This window comes from Gossypium raimondii, chromosome 4, assembly GCF_025698545.1.
Source record: "Gossypium raimondii isolate GPD5lz chromosome 4, ASM2569854v1, whole genome shotgun sequence".
NCBI lineage: Eukaryota > Viridiplantae > Streptophyta > Magnoliopsida > Malvales > Malvaceae > Gossypium > Gossypium raimondii.
The window spans coordinates 33002877-33013252 of record NC_068568.1 but is presented as its reverse complement, the minus strand read 5'-3'; the positions used below and the strand labels follow the sequence as shown (position 1 = coordinate 33013252).

Genomic DNA, 10376 nt, shown 5'->3' with positions numbered 1-10376 from the left:
CTTAATTAATTTTTTTGGGATTGTTTCAAGTGTTTATGAGTATTAATCAAATTATTGATTTACTCTCCGTATATCTTGAAATTGAAAAAACTTTTTGACAACGAAGAAGACCAACAGCTCAAAGAAGGACAAAAGAGATGAACTATGAAAATCCAAATCAAGGAAACAGAGCAAACCCTGCTCAAAATCCTATCCTTATTACTGATGATAGGGATAGAGCTCTAAGATAGTATATCATGCTAGAGTTCCATGATCTTAATCTGGGTATTAGGAGACTCAAAATTAAGGTACAACAATTCAAGCTAAAGATGATCATGTTTCAGATACTTTAGACAGTGAGCCAATTCAGTGGAATGTCTACTGAAGATCTTCACCTTCACTTAAAACTGTTTATGGAGGTGAGTGATTCTTTCAAGTTAGCTGGATTACCCGAAGATGCACTACAATTAAAGTTGTACTCATTGTCACCACATTCCATTACCACATGCAAGAGTTAGCAGAAAGATTCCTTATGAAATACTTCCCACCTAGCAAGAATGCTAAGTTAAGGAACGAGATCACTACTTTCCAATAGATGGATGATGAGTCCGTGTATGAGGCATGGGAAAGGTACAAATAATTACTACGGAAGTGCTCTCATCATGGAATCATGTATTGCATCCAACTTGAGACATTCTATAATGGTCTCAATGCTCACACGAGAATGGTGGTAGACGCTTCTACTAATGGAGCTCTCCTTTCTAAGTCTTATAATGAGGCTGATGAAATCATTGGGAGGATTGCCAGCAACAATTATCAATGGCTAGCCAATCGAGTAGAATCAGGAAGACGAGTCATTGGAGTACATGAAGTGGATGCTCTCACTTCACTAGGATCTCAGGTATCTTCAATTTCATCAATGCTTAAAAATATTACCACTATTGGGTTTAATAGTTTTACAACACAACCACCCAATTAATTTGAAAATGTAGCCTGTGTTTATTGTGGGGAAGAACATTTGTTCCAAGAATGTCCCTCAAACCTAAAATTCGTGTATTAAATGGGTAACCAGAACCAGAACCGAGGAAGGCAAGGACTGCAATTCAATTTTATAATTCATCTTGATGAAATCACCCTAATTTCTCTTGGAGTAACCAAGGGGCTGGACCTAATAACACTTACGCCCAACCTAGACAGACCTAGCCATATGTATTTACCTAACAAGTTCAGAAACAACCTCAAGTTGAAACTTCCAACGTCTTAAAAAACCTGTTGAATGCATACATAGAAAAAATGATGCCTTAATCCAAAGCCAAGAAGCCACTTTGAAAGACTTGGAAAACCAAATGGGTCAACTCGCAACTGAATTTAAGAATCGACTATAAGGTACTTTGCCTAGTGATACGGAGAACCCAAGAAATTTGAGGAAGGAGCATTGTAAAGCACTGACATTGAGGAGTTAAAAGACATTAGAACCCAACACTATCGAAGTTGAAGAGGAGCCAGTTGATGCTTAAGATTCAGTAGAAGTTCAACAAAGTGTTCGAACTCTAGCTTCACTAGAACCAGAATCTGTAAAACCCGTTAAGGTAATTTTCGAACCAATCAATTCTGATAAACTAATAACTTTGTTAGATGCACAATTGCCACAGAAGATGAATCAATCAATTCCAGTAAAGAATCCTCTACCACCATACCCTTAAATACTTCAGAAGTAGAAATAGGAAGTCCAGTTCAAGAAGTTTCTAGACGTACTCAAGCAACTTCATATCAACATTCTGTTGGTAGAAACACTTGAAGAAATGTCAAATTACGTCAAATTTATGAAGGATATCCTGTCCAAGAAATTTTTAGGCTTGCATAATTTTGACTTAAAGGTCGGTAAACATTTAGATCTAAAATTCGGATAGTTTGACCATAGGTGGTAAAATGATGAAATGCCCTTAGGTTAAATTACCCAAGAAAAGTTTAAAATTGGCTCATAATTTGCTTTCACGTTAATAAATAACTAAAATTTAGATAAGATTGAGGTTTTATAAGATTAGGGTGTCTTGGGTGGTCGTTAGATAAGGTTGGGGTTTTATAAGGTTTTATAAGGTTAAATTACCCAATGTAACGCTTCGAATTCAGATAGGTCTGTCCCGATCAGATTTGGGTGTCACATTTGCCGATATCAGAGCTATAGGTTTAAAATTGTAGACTAGCCTAGACTGGTTAGGCTGGTTGAATATTAATGATCTTGGATTATTATCTTTGCTTGCTTGTGATGATTAAAAATTTTCATATTTTTTTCGATGCATGATCTTTGTGATATAAATTGTTCTTGGGGTAGGATTGGCAACACAATGACCTATAGGAATTGTACTTAGTTATATCTTAGATCTCTTGCCGCTACTCACTCCTGGTACGTTTACGTTTTCTTTACTCTTATCTTTAGTATACGAAAATCGTTATGCCTTTGCGTCGTGATCGGGTAGTATGGATGACAATACGCCATCGCAAGACGATGCTCAGATGGGTCGCGTTGAGCATTTCATGTTTGAGATGGTAGGAGCACTACAGTATATCGCTTATACTAATACTACTCCGGCTCCTAAGGGTTTACCACTAGAGCGTTTACGAACTCTGAGTGATAAAGAGTTTCGTGGTATTAGGGGCAGTGATCCGACACGTGCAGAGTATAGGCTAGAAGGTGTCGTTTGTATTCTCAGTCAAATGGGTTGCTCTGATGAGGATAAGTTGGGTTGTGTCGTGTCACTGCTAAAGGATGAGGCTCACAGCTGGTGGATAACTATTGAGAGGGGTACTGAGCCAGATCGTTTGAATTGGGACTTCTTCTTAGCATCGTTCCGAAAGAAGTTTATGGGCGAGCAGTATCTCGAGGCTAGGAGATGAAAGTTCATGGATCTTGTTCAGGGTACTCTGTAGATAGAAGAGTACGAGGCTGAATTTGTTCGGTTGAGCCAGTATGCTCCCAAGTTCGTATCCTCTAAGGTGAACCGTTGTAGGAGGTTTAGGTTTAGGCTGAATCGTGAGATTCAACTCTACCTGGTTGCTTAGAATACCAAGTCTTCGATGATTTAGTTGAGAAGGCTCGCTCGTTAGAGGAGACTTTGGGGGATGAGCCCAAAGCTTCTTCATCTAGAGCTGTTAAAAGGTCGACTAAGGCTACTACTAGTTCTGGTCATAAGAGTAGTCGTTTTGGTAGATTCAGACGATGCGTTGCTGGTGGTCGTGGTCAAGATAGGCAGACTACGAGAGTTGAGGATGGTCCTGCTGGTCAGGGATTGCTTCATGGCCAATTTGTGAACATTGTAGTCGACGTCATTGTGGTGAGTGCTGGAGATGATGGGTGCTTGTCTGATTTATGGTTCGATGGAGCACCGTATGAGTGACTGCCCGAGGAGAGCCATTGTTGTGCACGATCACCCTATTATTGCTGCTGCACCTGCTCCGGCTCGAGGGAGAGGCCATGGCAGAGGTGATGGTGGTAGAGATGTTGGTAAATATGGAACTGCTCAAGGTGGTGATGGTGGTCTAGTCAGAATTTATGTAATGAGAGAGCCCCAGACTAGAGAGGCCACTAATGTTATCACAGGTACTTTCACGCTACACTGCTAGCTTTAGTTGATTCTGGTGCGAGGAGGTCATTTATCTTAAAAGACGTAGTTAGAGAGTTAGGGATTGTTGTAGAAACATCTAGATCGAGTGTTACAATTAAGATCCCTTTAGGTGATAGTGTAGTGGTGGATCGGGTATATCGTCTTTGTCCTCTGATGGTTCAGGGACATGTGTTTCTGATTGATCTTCATGTGTTGCTATTTTAGGGTTTCAATATTATTTTAGGTATGAATTGGTTGTTTGAGCATCGGGCTAAGGTTGATTGTGAGGTGAAGTTGGTGACTCTGTGTAGTGCTGGCAGTTCAGAAGTTGTTGTTGTTGGTGAGAAGTTTGAGCTGTTGTCGAATGTGATTTCTTCGCTTCGTACTGAGAAGTTGGTCTAGAAAGGTTGTGAAGCTTATCTAGCTTATATCCTGAATGCTGATAGTAGGGAGATTAGGTTGGATGAGATTCATGTTGTCTGTGATTTTTCAGATGTATTTCCTAATGAGTTGTCTGGTATACCTTCGGATAGAGAAGTTGAGTTCGGTATTGAGCTTTATCCTGGTACTGCTCCGGTGTCTGTTGCACCCTACTGTATGGCACCTAAGGAACTGAAAATTTTGAAACTATAGTTGCAAGAGTTGTTGGATCGTGGGTTTATTTGTCCAAGTGTGTCTCCGTAGGGAGCACCATTGTTGTTCGTGAAGAAGAAGGATGGACTTTGAGGCTGTGCATCGGTTATCGCAGCTGAATAAGTTGACCATCAATAATAAATATCTATTACTGATGATGGATGATCTATTTGACAAATTTTGGGGAGCTTTAATTTTCTCGAAGATTGGTCTGAGGTTTGGGTATTATCAGTTGAAGGTTAAGGATTTGGATGTGATGAAGACTGCTTTAGGACTCATTATGGTCATTATGAGTTTCTTGTCATGCCATTCAAGTTGACGAATACACCTGCCGTATTTATGGACATGATGAACCGAGTATTCCATTCCTACCTGGATCAGTTCATAGTGGTTTTCATATATGATATATTGGTGTATTCTCAATTAGAGGATGAGCACGATGAGTACTTTAGAGTGGTTCTGTAAGTTTTGTAGGAGAAGCAGTTGTATTCTAAGCTAAGTGTGAGTTTTGGCTTTGTAAGGTGGTTTTTTTGGGTCATGTCATTTCAGCTGAGGGTATTTGGGTTGATCTAAAGAAGGTTGAGGTGATTTTGGATTGGAAGCTGCCGAGGACTGTTTCTGAGGTCAGAAGTTTCTTAGGGTTAGCTAGTTATTATCGTCTTTGTCGAGTGGTTTTTTAGCATTGCTACTCCTTTGACGAAGTTGCTTCAGAAGAACACTGCCTTTGAGTGGACTGATGAGAGGAAGAAGTATTTTAAGAAGCTGAAGTCAGTTTTGACCGAAGCACCTATGTTGACACAGTTAGTATCCGATAAGGAATATATGGTCTATATTGATGCTTCTTATATGGGACTGGGTAGTGTGCTGATGCAGGAGGGTAGGGTAGCAGCTTATACGTCAAGGTAGTTGAAGCCACATGAGTGTAACCATCTGTACGGTGAGAGGTGTGTAATATACACCGATCACAAGAGTTTTAAGTATCTCCTAACCCAGAAGGAGTTGAACTTGAGACAGAGGTGTTGGATCGAGTTGCTGAAAGATTATGATTGTGTGATCAAGTACCATCCGAGGAAGGCAAACGTAGTTGTAGATCTTTAAGTCACAAGTCTCTAGTTGATTTGAGAGCTATGTTTGTGAAGTTGTCTATCATGCACGTAATCATTGAGATTGAGGAGCTGAGGAACCGAGCAAGAGGGTTCCAAAGATCTAGGCTTGGTAGATACTTTATTTCGCATTTTAAAGACTATAGTCGGGCATTGTGGAACTCTTAGGATTTAGCTGATTTTGGTTGTAAATGGACTTTGGACATTTATTTTGGATGATTTTATAATAATTTTGAGGCATGTTTGAGTTCAATTATTGAATGATTTATGGTGTATTGTTGCTTTATAACAAAGCGATTGATAACACGGTGTGTGAAGTATGAAATTTTATACTAACGATTGTTTAATTGAAGCTTCCATGGAGTTGTTTACTAGCAACTAAGGTACGCCACTTGTTTGATTTATTCGGTGTTTGTTATACATGAAATTGATTGCCTAATTCTATTTAATCAAGGCTTGATTGATGTCCATAAATTCAATTGAAGGTGTATGTATATATATGTTAATTAATCGTAGTTAAATCGAGTTTAATTAGTCATTAAAAAATTCAAAATTGAGTTTTAAATCTAGTTTTTCAGAAAAATAGGTGTAGTGGTTTTCACACGGTCGTGTGAGGGGTTGCACAAGGGCTTGCCAGTATGTGACACGGGCGTGCAGAAACTAGAACTATCACACACGGGTGTGTGGGATTTCCTCATGGGATTTACCAAAATGTTTTTCACGACACGAACACGGTCTTTAATGACACACGGTCTGGGAGACACAGCCGTGTAGGTTTTTGGGGCTTTGAATTTTTATCTTTTTAAATTAGTATTCTAATTTGTTTGAGTTACGATTTAGTTCCAACTATTGACTATTTTAATTAGAGCCCTAGATGATAAGGAAATTAGTAATAATTTAGGATTAGTCTCGTAATGGGTAAAATTCGATAGAAACGCACTTAATTTGTAGTTTGAAATAGGTCCTGATAGTTTGTTTTTATTATAATTTAGTCGCTGATAGTAAAAATTGAATTTGACATAGCAAACGAACTCTGTTTAAGTTGAAATTTTTAGGCTTGCATAATTTTGACTAAAAGAAGGTCAGTAAACATTTAGATCTAAAATCATGATAGTTTTACCATGGGTGGTAAAATGATAAAAATGCCCTTAGGTTAAATTACCCAAGAAAAGTTTAAAATTGGCTCATAATTGCTTCCGCGTTAATAAATAACTAAAATTTAGATAAAATTGAGGTGTTATAAGGCCGGGGTGTGTCTTTGGTGGTCATTACCCGGAGAGTCACTTAGGTGGCTAATGTAACACTTTGAATTTATGTCTGTCCATCCTGGTCATATCTAGGGTGTCACATGCATCCACCTAAAGCCACCGAAACTTCAAGCTTTTGAAAATGGATGTTTCAGCCATCCAAGAAGAAAAATGAAGGAAATGTTGGTGAATTTTCATTATGTTTTAAGTTAATTTCCACTTATTTATGAAATTCCCATTATCTAAATTTTCTTTCAAATTTTTTTCCTTTAATTTTCACTCCAATACCGTCCGCTATCAAACAGTAAGGTCTAATTGCCTTATTGGCCCTCCCACATTTATTAATTAAGGTATTAAATAATCTAAATGCAATAATTAATAAGTTTTGCGCCTTTTACAATTTTATCCTTTTACCTTAATGAAATATCTAAACGTTAAAATTTCTTAACCTAATTTTAATACAAGTCTAATGACTCCTTAAATATTCTATATCTAATATTTACGAGTCGATACGATGGAATTTGTTGTCCCAAAACCACTATTTTGTCACCACTAAAAATCAGGCTATTCCCCTTTAGGAAATTTTGACCTCGAAATTGTTACTTGAGAATAGATTCAGATACTATAGTTTCACCGACTCCTTAGTTTCCCAAGTAGCTTCTTCAGTACCATGTCGATGCCACAAGAATTTTACTAACGTTACTCGTTTATTCCTAAGTTATTTGACTTCTTAAGCTAAAATTTTCACTGATACTTCAGAATACGTCAAATCTAACTATAATTCAATCTCACTATGAGGAATCACGTGTGAAGGATCAGATTTGTATCGTCTTAGCATTGAAACGTGGAACACATTATTAATTTTCTCGAGTTTAGGAGGTAAAGCTAATATGTAACCTACAAGATCGATTCTTTCGGTAATCTCGTATAGTTCGATAAATCTCACACTCAACTTTCCTTTTCTGCCAAAACATAGCGCTTTCTTCCATGAATAAACTTTTAGAAACACTCAATCACCAATAACAAAATCTATATATTTTATTTTCAAATTCATGTATGATTTCTGAGGATCTGATGCAGCTCTCAAACAATCTTGAATAATTCGAACCTTTCTTTAACTTCTCGAATCAAATCAATTCCCATCATTTTGTATTTGATCAATTCAGACCAATACAACGATGTATTACACTTTCTTCCGTAAAGAGCTTCAAACGGTGTCATTTTTATAATGGACTGATAACTATTATTATAAGTGAATTCAGCTAACGGTAGATATTTTTCCCAGTTACCTTCAAACTTGAGTACAGAACATCTTAGCATGTCTTCCAGAATTTGTATTACCCGTTCTGATTGCCCGTCTGTTTGAGGATGAAACACTGTACTGAAATTGAGTTTAGTGGCTAAAGCCTCATGAAGTTTACTCCAAAATCTCAATGTAAACCTTTGATCAGAATAAAAAATAATAGATGTCAAAACTTTGTGTATAATTCTGCTAGCCTCATGAGTGAGTAATTTATTCTGACTGGAATAATGTGGATCGACTTAGTCAATCTGTCAACAATCACCCAAATGAACTCTTTCTTTTTCAAAGTTACAGGCAACCCAGATACAAAATCCATCGTGTCTAGCTCCCACTTCCACTCAGGAGTCATAAAATGCTATAATAATCCCAACGGCACCTGAGGCTCTCCTTTTACTTGCTGACAAACCAAACATTTAGCTACGAATTGACAAATCTCATGTTTCATACCGGACCACTAGTACATCTGTTTCAAATCACAATACATCTTCATGCTACCTGGATGAATGAAATATGTACTATTGTGAGCCTCTGATACAATATCACATTTCAAATTTAAATTAATTGGAGTACAAATTCTATCGTGGTAATACAATGTACCATTGTCACCACTACTGTATTTAGTAGTCAAATTATCCTGAACCAAGTTTCATTTCATTATCAACTTCGGGTCATCATTCTGTAACTCCCAAATTCATTGTAGAAACAAGGGTTTAGTCTTTAATTCCACCTATACAAAACCATCGGCATTCAGAACTAAATGAGCGTTCAACACTTGAAGTGCAAACAATGATGACTTTCAACTGAGTGCATCCGTAACCACGTTAGCCTTTCCCAGATGATAATCAATAACCAAATCATAATCTTTCAGTAACTTTAACCAACATTGCTGACTCAGATTCAATTCCTTCTGGTTCATTAGATATTTTAAGATTTTGTTATCAAGATACATGTGACATTTCTCGCAGTATAAATAATGCCTCCATATCTTCAAAGTGAAGGCAATCACGACCAGCTCAAGATCGTTAGTAGGATAATTTCTTTCATACGGCTTTAACTGTTGAGAAGCATAAGCTACTACTTTCCCTGACTGCATTAACACCCAACTAGTACCATTAAGAGATGCATCACTATAAACAACATATGCCTTCCCAAATTCAGGCTGAGTTAAGACTGGAGCTTTTGTTAACATGTTTTTCAGTTGATCAAAACTCTTTTGACACTTATCATACCAAAAAAATTCAATGTTTTTCTGTAGCAACCTAGTCATAGGTGCAGTAGTCATTGAGAAGTTTTTAATGAATCACTGATAGTATCCAACTAAACCCAACAAACCTCGAATGTTAGCAACATTCTTCAAAATTTTCCAATCAACAATCATAGATAGTTTAATTGGATCAACCATATTCATTGAACTCAACAGGAAAATTCTTTTTGTCTACTAATGTGGTGATGAAACTACATTTGTAATACAATCGGCCCCATCTACCCTAACACAAATAAATTCACCATTCAGACATTTGAAATTAACTTGTTTCCTTCGGCAACAACATCAAACCAGTGGGAACCAATCAATGTCCAGAATAAGATCAAAATCATCAAAAGGATCAAACCAGTGGGAAAATCGTAACCCCTAACTTTTAGTGGACACAATTTACATATTTGATTAACTAAAACACACTGACCTAGTGGATTTGTTACTTTGAAAGTATATTCAATGAACTCAACAGGAAAATTCTTTTTGTCTACTAATATGGTGCTGAAACTACATTTGTAATAAAATCAGCCCCATTTGCCCTAACACAAATAAATTCACCATCCAAACGTTTCAAACTAACTTGTTTCCTTTGACAACTCACTATTGCATCATGCTCAAATAACCAATCCATTTCCAGAATAAGATCAAAATCATCGAAAGGTAACAACATCAAACTAGCGAAAAAATCGTCACCCCTAACTTTTAGTGGACACAATGTACATATCTTATTCACTAAAACACACTGACCCAGTGGATTTGTTACTTTGACAGTATACTCAGTGAACTTAACAGGAAAATTCTTTTTATCTACTAATGTGATGCATATATAAGAGTGAGTTGATCCAGGATCAATCAATACATATACATTAACATCAATGAGAGAAAAAAGTACCTGCAATAATGTCTGGGGCAGTAGTTTCCTCACGAGCTCTGATTGCATAAGCTCTACCTGGTGTTCTCGCTTCAGATCATTCATTCATCTCGCTATTCTTCCCTCGACCAGAAGTATTACTTTTAGTGTTTCTAGATCATCTACCTCTCTGTGAGATTGCTTCAGGCTTGTTTATTTGATTGCCAAAATCATTATGCCTTTTTGGACAATCACAAAGGAAATGGTCAGTAGATCCATAATGGAAACAAGCTATCGAATTTAATCGACACTCATCAAAAAACCTTTTGTTGCAATCACCATAAATAGGAACGGTTTTCTAAACATTTCTTACACTTTTGACACTAGCTGCTGGAGAATTAACA

The 10376-nt window shown here is 37.1% G+C and overlaps 1 non-coding gene across 1 annotated transcript; it reads right to left on the bottom strand.

Moving 5' to 3' along the window:
* Positions 1-541: 541 nt before the first annotated feature.
* LOC128040783 (small nucleolar RNA R71) lies at positions 542-648 on the bottom strand. The gene has a single exon (XR_008195589.1). It is a non-coding gene; the product is annotated as a small nucleolar RNA R71 (small nucleolar RNA).
* Positions 649-10376: the final 9728 nt, after the last annotated feature.